Source organism: Gavialis gangeticus, unplaced genomic scaffold (assembly GCF_001723915.1).
Source record: "Gavialis gangeticus isolate Ggan-Ray unplaced genomic scaffold, GavGan_comp1, whole genome shotgun sequence".
NCBI lineage: Eukaryota > Metazoa > Chordata > Crocodylia > Gavialidae > Gavialis > Gavialis gangeticus.
The window spans coordinates 66,219,218-66,236,964 of NW_017729034.1; the positions used below are offsets into that span (position 1 = coordinate 66,219,218).

The 17,747-nt window shown below is 43.4% G+C and overlaps 1 long non-coding RNA gene across 1 annotated transcript; it reads right to left on the reverse strand.

The window, feature by feature from the left end:
• Window positions 1–2,679: 2,679 nt before the first annotated feature.
• Window positions 2,680–17,543, reverse strand: LOC109304342. The gene is made up of 3 exons (XR_002099366.1): window positions 17,426–17,543; window positions 9,371–9,377; window positions 2,680–2,695 (listed from the first exon to the last, which is right to left on the reverse strand). It is a non-coding gene; the product is annotated as an uncharacterized LOC109304342 (long non-coding RNA).
• Between the last annotated feature and the right edge of the window lie 204 nt (window positions 17,544–17,747).

Consider the following 17,747-nt stretch of genomic DNA (forward strand, 5'->3'; position numbering starts at 1 on the left):
TTATTGATTCACCAGTAGCAGGCACCTCAGTGCCCTGCTACACACCTCCGCCCTCAAGATTCAACTTACCCGGCCTGGTCTTGATTTTCATCTCTTATCTCTGTTCCCTCTGGTTCTGGCTCTTGATCTTTGTCCATTCGGATGCACAGAGGCTGAGGTTTTAAGGTGCCTCCTACCCACCTTTTCCCCAAGGCACACCATGTGGGATTTATTGGGAGTTACCCACCACAGGTAGTCCCCCCACATTAGCCAACATTGGTAAGTTGCACCCTTCACCGGTCAAGCTCCTGCCTATTTCTTGGGGTCTCTCCTTCCTCTCTTCTCTGGCCCATCCACCTTCCCTTTGTACACACCTAGGTCTCTTTCTCTGGGCAAATCATAGGTGGTCTACTTCCCACTGCCTCCTCAATGCCTTCTGGGCACATTCCTCTTTCCAAAACTCAACCTTCCCCTGGACTGTGTGTCTTCCTACTGATCCCTTATAGATCTTAACATGTGCTACTTCTCCAACTTTCTCCTCAATGTTTCTCAGCCTCCACCATGTGACCTGCCTAGGGATGTTATTTACGTAGACTTGAGGTCTTTTCTCAGGCATGGATCCCCTTTTGGCTGGTTGTTCCCTCCTCCTTATCTCATGCTCCTGGGCACAATTTACTTTGCTGAGCTCAGCTGATTCCCTTTTTGCCAGACCTACCTTGGGTTCTGGTTGCCCTAGGCATCAGACTGTTTGTGCCTCATCCTGGCTAATTGAGCGGTAGGTCTTGCTTTTTGGGGAAACCTGTTCCTCCTTCCCTGTCACCCCTACATCTCCCAAGTCTACCCACTTTAGTTGCCCCTGACTGGGCCCTGTACTTCCTCCCTTAACCTGCAGTAGGGATAATTCCCTCAGTTGTTGCCTTAGCTGGCTCATCTCGTTCATGTGATGACTCTGCCACTGGTTCCATCTCTGGTCCCAGTATTCTAGGAGAGCTGGCAGAGCCTCCTTTTGTAAGTCCCCCAGTTTCTCCTCTATAGCAGTGGTCTCCAAAGTGGGGTGCACGCATGCCAGGGGGTGTGCAAGACGATCCATTGGGGTGTGGGAAGAAAATATTAGAACTTCTATTTCTATTTCTATTTATATAAATATACATATATTGGGGGTGCGTGCTCAAAATTTTTTTACTGATAGGGGTGCATGATCAAAAAAGTTTGGAGACCACTGCTCTATAGGACTCTCCTCCCTGATACTTCTCCCCAGCTGCCCTGGCCTAGCTTCCTCTTTAGGACCCTCTGGACTCCTGACACTGGGAAAGTCCTCTGGCTCTAGGCATTTCATAATCCTAGACCAGGTGTCCTCTAGTTGTGCCTCTGCCTGCTTCAAAGACTCCTTAAGTTCTTCCCTCTCTTGGTATTCAGACTTAGCAGCTACCAAGTACTCAGCTAATTGAACTCCCAGTGCTTCCAACTGTTCCTGCACCGTGTCCGAGGTCCCCAAGGTTTGCGGTTTTGGGTCGGCTTCTACCAGGGTGGTTATACCATCTTCCTCTGATACCTCTACCCCTCCTGGGTCTTGGGTTTTCATGGCCCCCAGATCGCTCACTGCCCACAGCCTTTCATTTTCCTGCTTTAACGCCTGAATTTCTTGACTCATAGTTAGTATTTCTCACTCTAGCTGCTCTTTCTCTGCTCTTATCGCTATTTCTTTAGCTAGGCTGTCTTCCCAGAAGGTTTTAAGGGACTGGACTTATCCCACCAGCTGTTCTTTTTCTCCCTCTACCCTCTGTAGCTGGTTGCATAATTCATTGTTCTCTCTCTCTCTCTGGCTCTTAGATCCTCTTCCAGGGATAGCCTTTGCTCACCCAACAGCTTATAATCTGCCATGTAAACAGTCATCTTTTCCAACTCCTGCCAGAACCTATTATCGGACTCTACTGCCTGCATATGGCTCTCCCACATCTTATCTTTTATTTCTTGCACCAGGTCTTCTGCACATATGCCCCTCTGTTGCCAGCTCTCCAGCTCCTCCTGTAACTCCCCTGTTTGGTCCTCCTGACTCCAGACTTCTTTCTGGAGTACTGCTATCCAGCCCCTCGCTACTTCTAATTTCCGTAGCACCTCCTTGTGTTCTGCCGCCTATGCCATCACTACCCAACCTTATCTTTCTGTGTCAATGCCTCAGTCTTATTCTTATACACACTTCACTCCTCCCACCACCTGCCCCCCTACTGCAGCTTTGCCCACTGCAGCAATATGGGGAACAAATATAAGATGACTCTCCAATAATTGGATTCTATAAATTATAACACATTTATAGATTTTCTATGTATAGTATCTAATTATTGGGTTGTTGCCTTAAAATCAAAGTAGTCTTGGATTCAGGTAAATACAGTATGTATGTGTTTTGGGAGATATTTTCCCCCCTGTGCATCAATTTGCCCTTATCTTTGTTTATAAATTTGTTATAATTTTCCACGTATAAAATATAAGTACTGGAGGGTTGTCTTGCATCCTTTCCCTCTACTACAGCAAGAAAAGCAGTGGCTGGCGGGGGTGAGGGGAGGTGGCAGACAGCCCCTTTGCCCTCTACTCTGCCCACTTTTCCCCCCTAAAACCTTCCTGTCATCTTCCCTCCCCACAGGCTCTGCCCCTCCCCCACTCCCCCAGTCTCTGCCTCTTTCCCCCCACTCTCCCCAGTCTTTGCCCCTTTCCTCCCTTGCTCCCAGTTTCTGCTTCTTCCCCTCCCGCCTCCCCTTACTGTCAGATACTATGTGGGCTACTGTCTCCCAGAGCATAGCACATGGAAGCTCAGTCCTTGCCTGGAGTGGGGGGTGAGAGGCTGCTGTGGGTCTGACTCTGGCCCAGACCTGGGCTCTGAGTCAGAGCCAGAGCTGCAGTAGCCACCTGCTCCCCACTCTGCTTTAGATCCAAAAATAAGATGAGGTGCTTTTCCCCCCATGTTGATGGGGGGGAAGGTTACCTTGTCTTATATTCAAGTAAATATGGTAGTATATCAAGTGGATCCCCCAATCCAACTTGTTGCCTATGCCTTCAAAGAACTCTAATTGGTGAGGCATTAACTCTCCTGTTCACCCATGTGCTAAACAATTTTTTTTATTATTATTATTGCTTCTATTAATTTGCCAGGAACAGGAAACCTCACTGGCCTGTAGTTCCCTGGCTTCCTCCGGAGCCCTTTTTAAAGATTGGAGTTATATTATCCTCTAGTCCTCTGGAACCAAGGATGTTTTTAGTAATATTTTTAGTTATAGGTTATATACTACAGTAAGTAGTTCCATAATTTCAGGTTTGAGCTCTTTCAGGACTCTAGGATGAATGCCCTAGAGCAGGGGTGGGCAAAATATGGCTTACAGGCTGGATTTGGCCTGCCAAGCCATTCAATCTGGCCCACGGGGCCCCTGAAAAAATTAGAAAATATTTATCTCCTCCTGGCTGCCTGTCAAAGATGACAGGATATAGAGGCAGTAGGACCCAGGGGGAGTCTCAGCAGCCCTGTCCCAACCTGTCCCACCCCCAGCCATTTCCCTGCCTGTCTGCAGTGCTCCAGCACTGTATGGCTCCCGGCTGCATTGCCAGACCAGGAAGTACAGGGCCCATGCCAGTACCCTGGGGTGGGGTAGGGGGTATAGGGAGAGACTGTGTGTGTAGGGAGGGAGCCACCCTCCCCCCCATACACAGCCTCCCACAAACCCCATACCCACCAACACACCACATATCCACACACACACCTACATGCTCTGTCATCCCAAACCCACACCCCCCACACCTATTCACCCCCCACAAACAGATCCACACCCTCCCCCACATCCCACATATCCACACACTCATAGTGCCCCACAAACTTATAACCCCCACAATATACAAGAGTAAGACTTCATTTTAATCTATAATATACAATCACTTCTGTGTACATTACACAAACACATGTAAATCAAAACAAAAATATCTTTGAAATCAAATTAAGGAATGTTTTAGATGTTCACTTTTCAAAATATAATTTGGCATTTTTCTGGTTCCAGATGGCAAAACCCCTTGCTGAAAGGAGTACTTCTGAGGGCAAGTGGAGGAACTTTTGGTGGAAAAGGTCAGGGGTTAGGGGGCAGGACTTCCAGTCGCAAGATGGTGACCAGAGTGCAGGGCACCTGTCAAGGGGTAGAGCTGCCCATGTGACCCTTGACAGCTTGCCAAAACTTGGTAAGTGGCCCTCTGCCCGAAATAATTGCCTACCCCTGCCCTAGAGGTTCTGGCGTTTTTTTAACTGTTTAGTTTTTCAGTCTAAAATCTTACCTACAAATACATCAGTTGGGGCTGTTATACTGACTTGGTCCTCTAGGAGGAATGGTTCTGGTGAGCAAATCCTACTTCTTCTCTCACCCCCGCCCTGACACAAGTCTTTCACAGTAAGACTGCTGCAAAATACTCATTTAGTTTCTCCATAATGGCCTTGTCCTGCTTAATCATTTCTTTTACAACCTGGTCATGCAGTGGCCCAACTGAGTCTCTTTTTACTTCCATAAATAGAGATACTCTCACAACTTGAAGTATAAATTAATGGCCCTGCCATTGATTCTGTTTGTAGCCCAAAGCAAAACTATTAGGTTATTCTCCACCTAAATCATGAATAACTTTCACTTTCAGGAGAGAATGTGGGAGAGTGCTCCATATCCCCTTAGTCTCTGTACCGCTATCTTCATCTGTAAAATAAGAGATAATAGACTAAGGTATACATTTCATGTTGCAAAGAGAGGTTTGTGTTCAGTAGTTGAACTTATAGTTCCAAGGAGGGGATGCTTTTGTGATTATAATGAATAAATAGCAGCTCCCCTGTCCAAGTCTTTCTTGTATTGTAAGGTAGCTGTTCAGATGAGACAGGTTGGATAAAACTGAAATTTGAAATGCTTGATACACAAGAGCATGAGGACTTCTGAAAAGAGACAAGCAGGGGACTACTTAAGTATACAGAAGCCACCAGAAAGTGGTGTTCAGAATACCTAAAAGGAAGGCCACTTACCCTAAATTCAGGCCCCATTGAAATCTTGGCTCTATTTGATTTGGCGGGGAAGCTCCTTGTTGTAACCTGGCTCATTTCTAGTCTGTTGCTCATGACATTCAGCATTTGTATTCACATACTTCTATGATAGATCAGAGTTGAGTCCTTGTTCACAGCTCTGGTTCTCCATGGTATTCTTCCAAGCTCAGACCCTTTTTAGAGATATAGGACATGGCAGCCAGCTGCCCCAGATCCTGGAACTGAAGTTTCAGATCTCATGAATCCCCTAATATTTTTAACATAGTCTCCTACCAAGTTCCACCTAGCCATGGGCAGTCCAACGTATAGTTTAATCCTTTTGGAGACTGGGAGATGGACAGTACAAGCATAGGAAAAGTACTTCATGACCACAGATGCTTTACCCTTAAAAAATACTACAGTTACAAATATTTACAGAGGTTGAGAGGCATAGCACTTCTAATTTGATTTTAAGCCTGTGTGAATAAGGAAGTATTCAATTTGGATTCTTTCGGCCAATTCAGAGGACAGTGATATGATTTGGTGATTTAATCACTGTTCCCATTCGATTCAGCCGAATCAGAATCAGAGATTTGGTGCTGATTCGGAGATTAGGATCCACCAGGGAGAGGCAGGCACAGCCAGGCAGCTGCAGGTTCTCCTGTGGCTCCTTCAGCTGTGCCTGCCTCTCCCTGGGTGGGGGGAGCCAGGAGAGAAACCCCTATGGCTGCCCTGCCTGCCGGATCCTCTGCCTGGCCCCAGCCTAGTCCCAGCACTTAAAAAAAAAAAAAAAAAAATTGCCCCACACTCACCGGCTGTAGCAAGGGCTGTAGGGTCTGTGGGGCCTCCTGGAAGAGCCCCCCACCAACAGCCCCATTCCCCAATCTTCCCCCCCACCCAGCCCTGCCCCCAATGGCTGCCCCACCCAGTGCCAGCATTCTGGCAATTTAAAAACAAAAAAAAGCCCTGCACTCACTGGATGCAGCAGTGGGGATCAAGGCCTCTGAGGGTTCATGACAGAGCCCCCCCACACAGCATGAGGCAGTGGGGATTGACCCTGCTCCTGACACCTGTGTGGCAGCTGCTCCATGGTGTGGATGCAGTGCAGCTCATCAGGGCACTGCACGCTGTCTGGGAGCTGGGGCTGTTGGGGCTGAGCAGTGCAGAGCTCCAGCTGACACATGCACTGTGCAGGGGGCCTCTGTCACGACTCCTCAGAAGTCCCAATCCCTGTTGCTGCAGCCAGAGAGTGCAATGCTTTTTTTTTTTTTTTTTTAATTTCCTGGATGCTGGCTCCAGGTGGGGGGGCCATCAGGGGCTGGGCAGGGCGGGGGAGAGGGAGCTGTGCAGCATAGAGGGGCTCTGCCACATGGCCACAGAGCCCCCACAGCCACTGCTACTGCCAGTGAGTATGAGGCTTTTTTTTCCTTTTTAATTGCCAGGATGCTGGGGCCGGGCAGGGAGGGCGATCAGGGAGTGGGGGCTGCATGGTAGGGGCTCTGCCAGGAGGGCAGGGGATGGGGCCTGGCGGGGCAGCCATGGGGGCTTCTCCCCCAGTTCTCATCACCTGGGCAGAGGCAGGCATGGCCAGAGGAGCTGTGGGAGAACCTGCAGCTGCCCGGCTGTGCCTGCCTCTCCCTGGCCAATCTGAATCTACAAATCTCTCTGAATCTTTTCCAAATCGTTTGAGAGGCTTCAGATTCAGTTCAGACCTTTTAATGTGTCTCCCAATTCGATTTGGTTTCAGAGATTCAGCCGCTGAATTGGGCCAAATCTTCTCTGAATCAAATCAGCAACCAGAGCTTTGCACAGCCCTATTTGATTTCCTCCTTTTATGCAAATGAGACCTCCTTTTCCCACCTTCTGTTTCAGCTCAGTCTTCTTACATAGGTCAATGGATGGTGCCCTGTGCTTGGAGAAACATCATCCTTCATATAAGAGCTTTACTAGCCTGCATATTCCTTCATCTTTCCAGGCTCCTGTGTGAACAAACCATTGCTCTATGGGCTTGGAACCAAGAGACAAAGCACTAAATGAGTCCAGATTGTTGTCTTGATGACTTCTCAGACATCGTCCTTCCAGTAGTTATCAAGTAGCTTTCCCTGGCTAGGTACTGACCAGAATACACTGTTGTCTTGTGCCAAATTAGACATGAATTCAGTATTTAATGTGAAATACAGGTCCCAATCCAAAACAAATAATGCAAAATAATGTGAAATGGTTTGACCTATTCCACAGTTTGACCTATTCCACTGTCACACTGCCATTGACCTCAGTGAGGTAGATGTATCACACACACGATTGAAAAACTAGGCCAGAATTTATGTAGGTCCAGGACAGGATACGAAGCAGTGACTTTGATTTTGATTTCATTAGAGAAGGACCTGAATGAGTAGCAAAGGTTGAAACATCTCTGAATTTGGGGCCCATTCATATTTGGATTTAGATCAGGAATTTGGGGCACAGGCCCATTCACAAATTATATCTGCCTGAAACAGGAACTGAAGAAGTTAATAAAACCTCTTAGTTTTTTGGCACCATCTCCACATTTAATCTCTTTTTAGTGTTTGAATTTACAACACATTTGAAATTTTGGCATTTTACAAGAATATAATAAGGGTTGTAATTAGAACACGCTGGAAGCATCCAAGCCAAAGTCAATAGTTACTTTTTTTTTTTTTAACAGAAGCTTGTCAAGTTCAGCAGGGATTTTTTCTTCATCGTTATTTATTACCGCAATTATAAAAACAAACGATCTAGAAAAATTAAACTTACGGCTTGCTTTCCAAAATTGTTTTGGCAAGATGAGGGCTATCACACATGGAGCAAATGTATGTTTTCATTTTGCCCTCCTCCAAAATGCGTTCCCCATATGTATGGCATACAAGTAGCAACAAAAAAGTTGAAGTGTTAAGAAAAAAAGGCTCTGATCCAGAAAATGGTACCACATAGCTAAAAATATGAACCTGCTTGGTTCTTATTACAGAATTATTGCCTTAGTCAATAGAAGTTATGTCTATGAGAATATTGGTGCATAGCCAGCAGAGTAAACAGGAAGGCTGATATAACCTCAGTCAAAGGAGCTGTTGTGATAGATGGAGAAATTAACAGGATGTGGAGGTGTCTTCCAAAGTGCTAACATTCAACAAGCTTAAGGCTCAAATGCTGCACTACTGCAAACGTTAATACAGGCTGCCATTAGCCAAGGGAAATACTTTGCGAGGCTCATTACTTTAATTGGTCCCTGTCATCTAGTTAAAAAGGAAAAAAGAAGAACTGTTCCTGACAAAAAAATAAGACTCTTAAAAGTGCTGTTTGTTGCTGTTGTACTTCGAAGTATTGTTTAGAGTCTTTTCAGACATCTAGATAGTATGTCCTGGTTGGCAGGGGATCACAGTAGGGAACAATAGTTGGGTTCCTGTAATTGTAGCAAACTGGTGCATGTGGGTACCAGTGCCCTTTACTACATGGAAATAGTACTGCCAAACTGAATATTATAGGACCTTTACAGCATACTGTTAAAGATGATTCTCCCTTAGCTCAAGGGTGTTGTGTGCTATAGTTTTGTTATGGTGTTTTTCCTTTTAGATTAATGCTTTCCAACTCTTTCCTGGCTCTCTGAGACTTAAATACTTGTGAGGTTCAAACTTTTTGCTTCTGGAGTATTTGTAAAAATAGTGGATGAGGAGTCTGGGCCCATGAATTTTTTTTTGACTGTCAGTTTTGTCGAGTGCTTTCTGTGAGAGGGCCAGGACATTTTATAAACATCCTGTGCCTGAAGATCCCAAAGAGGGATGGCACTTGCCTTGTAGCCGTGCCTGTTGTGACGGAGAATTGATACCATGAAATCAGTGAATGAAGAACAGCTGCCATATGCAGAAGTGATTATTAATAATATGGGCACTTTGTAGTTTCAGCTATGACACAACTGCCACCCCAAGTTTATTGCAAAGTTGCTTTATGCTCTTCCTCTGTGACCCAAACCATAGGAGTTCAATCGGGTTATTAAAATTCATACACATTTACTCTTGCAAGCATTGTAGGTTTCTCATTCATGACCCTGGCTGCTGCAAAATCTTCCTGAAATTCCCTTCTGTTGCAGACTCTTAGCCATTTCTATTAAGCCAAAGTTTGTATTCTGCTTTCTAGATCATTAAAAACCTGTAGCAAAATTAACAATATTGTTTTGGTTAATTGTCCTCATCCAGGAAACATTGGCAGCTCCCCTGGGTCACTACAGCAATTTCTTTTATGTTGTAAAATGCTTTCTTCCCCTCAGTGAAAATGCACACAGTTTCATTATGCAGCATTCCAATTCTGCACTGATAAAGGCTACCTGTGGATTTTTTTAATATGGTGCAAAACTGTCACACTTAAAGGAATAGTGTCAGGGGCTCATTTTTATATTTTACTCTCTATTGTTTTGTGATTTACTGTTAGTCACTAGTCTATTTCATTCCCTACCATTCTCATGCTTTCTCATTAGACAAACAATTTATCAACCGTTTTCTCATGAAGAGGTCAACATAGGTAAGTCTTATTCCATTCCTGGGTTTTTTTAATAATGTGTCACAGTTCTGGGGCGTAAGCACAGTTCTGGTGGATACAGCTTATTAATATGTGCTCTATTTGCTGGCTGGCTGGTTCTGCAGTAGGGATGGACAAATAGACTGATATTTCAATTAAGGCAACATTGAAAGGTCATAGACAAAAAATATTATGGAATACTTCAATTTAGAAATATTTATAACATAATATTGAGCCCAATTAAGCAACATAAGCTAGAGCAAATATGTAAGAATGTAGGCATGCATATATACATATAAGAAATGTATATATCTATCATTTTTCCTTCTCAGGATAGCCAAGTGCTCTGCATAGGGGAATAACTGCTGCTTTTCTTAACAGATGGAATCACTGAAGCAGGAGGATGAGGGAAACATTTTCCTTTATCCCATAGTAACTCCAGTGCATGGGGAAAGCAGTCTCATTAGACCCTCTACTTTGCCTTCTGCGTGGGAGTGGAATGTATGTAGGTCTTTGACAACGCTTCCCATCAGTGCACTAGAGACAGTACAGCTGAGCTAACAGAGGGAGAGGTCATCAACACATTTCAGAAAAGATGACCTTGTGATTAAGGCACTAGATGGGAGCTCAAGATCTGGATTCTTGGTTCTGCCACATACCTCCTGTGTGACCTTAAGTGCCTTCATCCATCTTTCCAGGCCTCAGGTCCCCATTTGAAAAAGAGAGACACTAATTGCCCTTTTCTGTTCCCTTTCACTTGTCTTGAATTGTACTCTATGGGGTAGACACTCTGTCTTACTATCTGCATTTGCAACTCCTGGGACAGCAAGGAACCAATTTTAGTTTGGTAGCTTCTGTGTCATGGGGGCCAACATTCTTGGCAGGCATGCCACAAAGTAAGCCCCTCCTTCTCCCTAAGTACAACTCCAGTCTGCTTCCCCTACATGTTCTGCTCTGTTGCTTGCTTCCTGCCTTTCTTTTGCTGTGTTTCCAGCTCCCTCCCTGATTTGCCACGTGCCACACATTGAGGCTGCCCATGCCACTTGTGGCACACATGCTGCAGGCTGGCCACCTCTATTCCATGCATTACTGTTCAAGCTGCACCACTGTGCAGCAAAGAATGCAAGATTCACAGGGCTGGAGAGGAGAGAAGGAATGAGTCTGTGGACTCATGGTCAGGAAAATAACCTGCAGAAGGAGTCTTGCATTCTGGTCTCTAGTCCAAAGACTGGTTATGTATTTTACATTAAGAAACCATTGAATAAAATACACAGCCACAGCCATTTTGCTTCCTTGTCCTCCTCCTGTGTTTTAAAAGAGAAGGGTGAGCCAAGCTCATGTCTTTGAAAGAAAAGTAGGGAGTGGTCCTTCAGGAGAGGCTTCTAAGCTTTGGTTCTAGACCAGAATGAGGCAGCTGGGAGGTGAGACTGAAAACTCAGTATTTCCCTATGGGCTCTAGGAGCAGCACAGTAACCTCAGTGACTCCCTGCTCTGGCTGCTCTGGATCCAATTTTCAGGCACCTAACCCTCTCCTATGACTTGTCTATGGAACACAGGTGTCGTTTCTGCAACACAGCTTGTGGTTTCATCCTGCAAGCCAGGCATCTAAAAGTCAGATGTTGCAATGCTTAACTTATAGGTGGTATGCAAGTCCTTAATTGGGTCTGGCCCTTAATTTTTATATTGATTATATTGATATTATCTTACCACATAGCATCTGAATTTGCCAACCAGTTAATGACACAAAGATGCCTGCTTTTGTATATAAGAATATAACACCAATTTAGTTACTTATGTTGTAAAGGAACAAGCAGCAAAATTAGATTTCTTAGGACAACTGGTAATTTTAATTCTTTCTTTCTAATATCTGCATGTAAATATGCAGGCAAAAACTTAATTTTAGGTTCTGTAGAGTCATGGTTTTTTAGTATAGATACATTAAAGAGTTTCAACAGAGCGTGAGATAAGCTCCCCAAATATAAAGTCCCTTAAATTGTCACATTTGTGCCATCACTCAGCAGCTAATTCTGTTTTTAATGATCTCCTGAAGATGTAAAAACTATATTACTTGTGTCAAATATTTGAATGGTATTTAAACTCTTTTTTTTCAAAAGAGTTGGCACTTCATCTACCCTGTAGGTCACCTGTAAATTTTGGTGTGTGTTGGGGGGGGTGTTTGGTTGCAGAGAGAGAGATCATACTAATCTTGCCTGTTCATTTTAAATAAGTGTGTGTGCGGCGCATGTGCGCACATGTGCATATGTGTGTGATTAGCCATTGCCACTTTCCTCACTTGTAATATTCAGGCCTCCTTCACATAATAAGAAATGCTAGAAGAAGAGATTAATGACAAATGTGCTTTTCAGTTAGTGAATAATGTCTACATGGGGAGGGGGCTTAGATCCAAATTAAGGATAATTGCAATTAATTCAATGTAATTTAGAAAGTAAAGTCTCACAGAAATTATGGTCAGTTAATGATCAGTACAATATGCCTTGCAGAGGGGCTGTTGACTGAAAAGCAATTAATTCAATGTTTCAATGTCATTTATCTCAGTTTCCTCAAGGCAAACTGATCAAGGAACTCCAGTGGTACTCATTGTCAAGAAACATGACAAGTTAGGGATTCTTTGATGACTCTACCTTACTTGGGAAGACGTACTGCTAAAATTTTTACTCTGAGGATTAAGCATCTGTTCTTGAGCTGGTAAGTGTTTGTAGAATCAAACCCTAACCCGCCTGTGTTGCTAAGAAATTTCCTATAAATAGTATTCTAACATGCTTTTTATCAACGTTTTGGGAAATTTTTAATGGTACCAATTACAACTATGTGAATGGTGCTGTTCATTCAATGTTTACATGAGGCTATATAAGTGAAATTTACCTGTGTGTAGCTCAAGGCCTGATTTAAACCTTCAAACCTAGGTTCAGTCATGCATGAGCATTGTGGTAGAGCTGTTTATTAAATGATGGTTGCATTGCTCAAAGCTTTTTGAGATTTCAAAGAACTTCTCACTCCATTAAAAGATGAAAGAGAGAGAGAGAGCCTCTAATCCCTAAAAACAAATATTGTGACAATGAAGGCACTTACCTTGAATCTAAAATTAGCCTGGTTCAAATCTCTGTTTTGCCTAATTCATGCCCTAGGGACTTTAATCCATATCACCCCCAGCCCAGGTGAATACCCTGACCCCAGGTTACTGGTTATTCTAGGATGATCCTTTCTCAGACCTTACTGTTAGAATGCTCTACTTCGTATACATAATGAACTTTTCATTGGTACCCAGGAAACTGGATTTGAAATCCTCATTCAAGTAAAATTGGGATTCACATCTTGGTGTCCCACAGCCAAGATAAATACCCTAGCTGCCATGCTGTTGGCTTTTCTGGGAAAGATTATCCCTCTCTTTCTTTGAAAAGCTTTCCCAAATGAAATCAAAGAAGAATCGGAGCTAATATTTCACAAATCAACTGATTTTTTTCTAGCCCCTTATTGTAAAGATTGATAAACCAGACTACTGAAGTCTGTACAGCAAAATGCAAGAAATTACAGCCATAGTAACTGACGATAGCATACAAAATTATATTTCAGGTGAAGAAAAATAGCGTTCAGTTACACGGAGAAAAGCTGACTCTTTGCTGTATAAACAACTGGTTTCTCTTTTAAATTGTCTGTTCTTCCAGTTGATATATAGGAATCAAGGGATATTTTCTCTTTCAGAACCTCAGAGCAATTTTATTAGTGGAGAGTCCACTGTGTGCCACCGTGTACCATCTAAAACACGTGGAAACCATCTACACTTCATCAATATGATAATAGCATGTTGTCCTTGGAGCCATTCCAGTATCAGACAAATGGTGGGTAGCAAATGGTTACCATCATGCTATTTCTGCTCTTACAGAAAACTGCAGTTTCCAACCAATTCAAAATTGTCCAAAATTTAATCTCTTTGTTTCAAGAGTCAGTACATTCAATAGACTTCTATATTATTATATTTACTATCTTATCAGGTATCCTGACTCAGGAAAACAGCACCAGTTTCCTACGTGCCAGAGAGAATCCAAATATTGTTATATTTAAATGTTTTGTTAAAATGAAATATTACACTGGAGATTAGTGTTAACTGGAAATTTATATAAGGTGGCTTTAGAAACCTTATCCTTAAAGTAAAAAATAGATAAACTGCTTTAATGCTGAACAAAAATGTTTGCATTTGTACGTAAGGTTGATCTGATATAAACAATTGAGCCACACAAATAGTATGATGAGGATACATTAATTAATTTTGCTGATTTGCTCAAATATTATAAGTGAAGGGCCAGGTTTTTACATAGACAGAAAACTCTTTTCTAGGCAAGGATGTTAGTTTGAATTATTTGATTAAAGAACACTTTTCATCTGCATAAAAAAGGAATATACTGTTCCACTCTGTACATAAATTCTCTGCATTTCAGACCCAAAGTCCACAGATCTGCTTGAAATAATTTTGAATTCATTTAAGTCTCATTAGGGTTTTTAATGCAATAGGTTCCTGATCACTCTTAAAACTTTTTACTCACTTTGCTGTCAGGTGCTGTCTGTTTTTCTGAATGATATTTGCATAACACTTGTGTTGAAACCTTGCAGGTCCAGGGTGGACTGTTATAAGAATGCATTTCATTCATCCAATGCAAATTGGATGCTTATCTTGCTGGGATCCTATGACCCCAGCTGACTTCCTGCCCTTTGGGCTGGGGGCTGGACTTGATGATCTTCCGAGGTCCCTTCCAGCCCGAATGTCTATGAAGTCTATTTCCATTTATTATTCTACTCGCATATTTTAGTGACAGATCAGTGCAACATTTTGGTTTGGGATTGGCTATGATTTAATTTTAAGGTTCTTATTGCTTACTAAATTGAAAAGAGCATGTGATTTATGTAGTAAAGAGATAATATTTTTTAAGATGTTATCTGAATAGCTTGAAAAGAGTGTTTCAAAAACCTGGAGAAAGGTGGTGACACCTCTTGTTCTGGTTCTTAAGAACATATGAATCAGCAGATGTTGTGCAATGTCGACACTCATAATTTAGGGAATTCTAAAAAGTATGTAGCAAGAGGAATAATGGGTAAAGATATAGGTGTATTCATGGAGCAGAATGTACATGTGATCATAATGTATGCCATGGCTTAGGATCGTAGAAAAATCAAGTTGGAAGGGACCTCATAAGATCAGTTAGTCCAGCCCCATGCTCAAAACAGGATCATCCCTGACCAAACAAGCCCAGTCAAGTGTCTGTCTAACCTGCTTTTAAAAGTTTCCAAGGATGGAGATTCCACAACTTCTCTAGGTAGCCTGTTCCAATGCCTGACTACCCTCATAGTTAGGAAGTTGCTTCTAATCTCCAACCTAAATTTTCCCTGCTGCAGCTTGAGGCCATTGCTCTTAGTTCTGTCCCCTACATCCACAGAAACCACCCCCCACCTCCATCCTCTTTATCATGACCCTTCAGGTAGTTGAAAACTGTTATCAACTTGTCCCTCAGTCTTCTCTTTTTTCAGGCTAAATAATTGGCCTTTCCTCATAAAGTCTTTCCTCCCAGGCTCTTAATCATTTTTGTTGACCTGTGCTGGACTGAGTCCAAACTGTCCACATCTTTGTTGAAGTGTAGGACCCAAAACTGGGCATCATACTCCAGATGGGGCCTCACCAATGCCAAACAAAATAGAGTCACTTTCCCTTGATTTGCAAGCAACACTCCTGTTAATACAACCCAGGATGCTGTTAGCTTTTTTTTGCACAAGAACTCATGGGCTCACATTCAGCTTACGAGCTTGAAATACAAGAGTCATAATTTTCAAGTATTACTTTCATAAACATAGATTTTGGCCACTAAATCAAGGCATCCTGATTGTCAGAGGAGACATCCATGGGAATTATGACAATATGAATGTTTGTTTAGGTGTTTGCTTTAGACACTATGAATGAAATTCATCCCTGACCAAATGACCTGAATGTATTGGACCACTTAAATCACAGTCCAAAACAAGGCTTCAGTAGTATATAGCTCTGGGCAACTATTGTTGCTTCATAGGATCAGTTTCACTATATCCATAGTAAATATTGCTACAGCATGTACCTGGTGACATTTCAAAATGGAAGGTAATTTACTTGAGACTTCACAACATAGTACAAAGTTTACACACCTTCACAATTTATTTTCCAGCCTTTGCTTGATATTCATGTAAACTTTCTGCCAAGCACTCGATGACAGTAACAAGGGCTGGGTTGAACTTTAGGGCTAGGGACAGACATTCAAAAAGCCCAAACAAGAATTGATTCAATCTTTGTGGTTAGTCTAACCTGGCTAGGCTAAATCAGTTTGTAATCCAGACAGACGTCCCAGAAATGCAGGCACATGCCTGCAGTGGCTCAGGCTAGAAGCCAGGGGCACTAGAACAGCCCTCCTTTTGCTTCCACAGGGTAGAGCTGAGGGAGGCATGGCCAGGCCCTGGCAGGACACTCTGATTATTCCCCCCTCCACCCCCCCAACCCCCCCATCCTGAGCTGCCCAGCAGGGAATGTTTATCACCCTTAATTCAGTGTTTATCAACTCATTAAGAAAACAGTACCTCTCTCCATTAATTAATGGAGCTCTTCTTAAACAGCTCTTCCAAGAAAGGACATTAAGCTACCCGTTGATTAGCTCCAAAAAGCCTGTCTGCCTCTATCCTCTCCCACAGCACAGACCTTAGCCAGCAAATCTGTGCTGAGCTCCAGCCAGGGAGTAGAGGGGAGGGGCCAGCCCAGCCCAGAGAGCATGCTGAGATGCTGGGGGTGTCTGGTTTAACCAGCAAGGGATCTGGGACAGACATTGCATAAACCGGTTTGAGCCAAATCAGTTAAGTCTGATACTACATTCAATCAGGTTTATCTCACACTGGTTTCAACCATTTGCAAACTGGTTTATGTACACTGAACATCTGTTCTGTTACAGATTTAAACCAATTTCTGATCACTGAAACCAGTTTATATGTAATGATTGTCTGTAGTCTAGAGGTTTTATGCCACTTCTCATATTTAGTTCAAGCCTCCACCCAGAAACCTGGGAAAATAAATTTGTACTGGGTATTCTAATGTGACCAACTTCCCCACTCACAAGCTAAAATAGGATTTATTACAAGTATTCACCATAAAGAAAAATGTAGTATTATCTCTTAAATGTAGCTTAAACCAGATCATAGTCACAGGCAAACCAACCTGGGAAGCTACCACCTGAGAGCTACCACCATCTGCCAGGTTCAAGGATTTTTTTCATCTCTTTCTAGTGTAGTGATTCTTAGGGTTTCAGGCACCTGATAGAGTCCTGTGCTGAGAAACACTTTTATTTTGATAAAATTGATTAAAAGCATCCAGGGAATGACTTCTGTGTGGAATTACTCTACTCTTCCCATACACACCTCCTTTCTATAAAACTAAGGGCCACCCCACTGCATACCTCTTCACAGCTTAAAGTGAGGGCTGACCTTTCAACGACTTTTGTATAACTGTGCATTACTAACATTTACAGACCTACAAACATCAAACATTTACAGACCTACAAACATTTTAGAAGCAAAAGCCAGTTGTGAGGGTTTAGCTAAGACATAGGTGGCCAGGCCTGCAGGTAGGCCCCTAGGAGCAACTTTGGAGTCAGCAAGGTAGGAGTGCAGATTACCAAAGTGTTGGGCCAGAATCTAGGTCAAAGGGCTGAGGAAACAGGGACCAAGTTTCAGGAGAACTGAGAGATAAAATCCAAGAAGTGTAATCCAAGAAGTGAGCCAAGCTCAGAAACCAAGGGTCAGAGAGCCGAGATTCAGGGGAGGTCCAAGGTCAGAGTTAGGGACAGCCAAAGCACAGTAGTGGGAACCGCCCACCCACACCCCTGGATAAGCCACCAGGCTCCAATTGTCCTATGACCCGGCCCGGCCAGGACTCCATTCACAGTGAATGGGGCCCTGACCAGGCCAGGTCATGGGACAATCCCCACAGTACAGCAGGTAGTGAGGCAGGGGCAAGAGTGAAAGATTTGCCCTGCCCCTACCCTACTGTCTCCTGCACTTGGGGGCCTCAATCTGTGGGGGTCTCACTCCCCACTTCCCAAGCCTAGGGTGATAAAGAAAGAAGATTAAAAGAAACTTACCTGCCTGTGTATGGCTGGGCTGGCTGCAAATGCACAGGGTATCTGAGTGTGCCTGC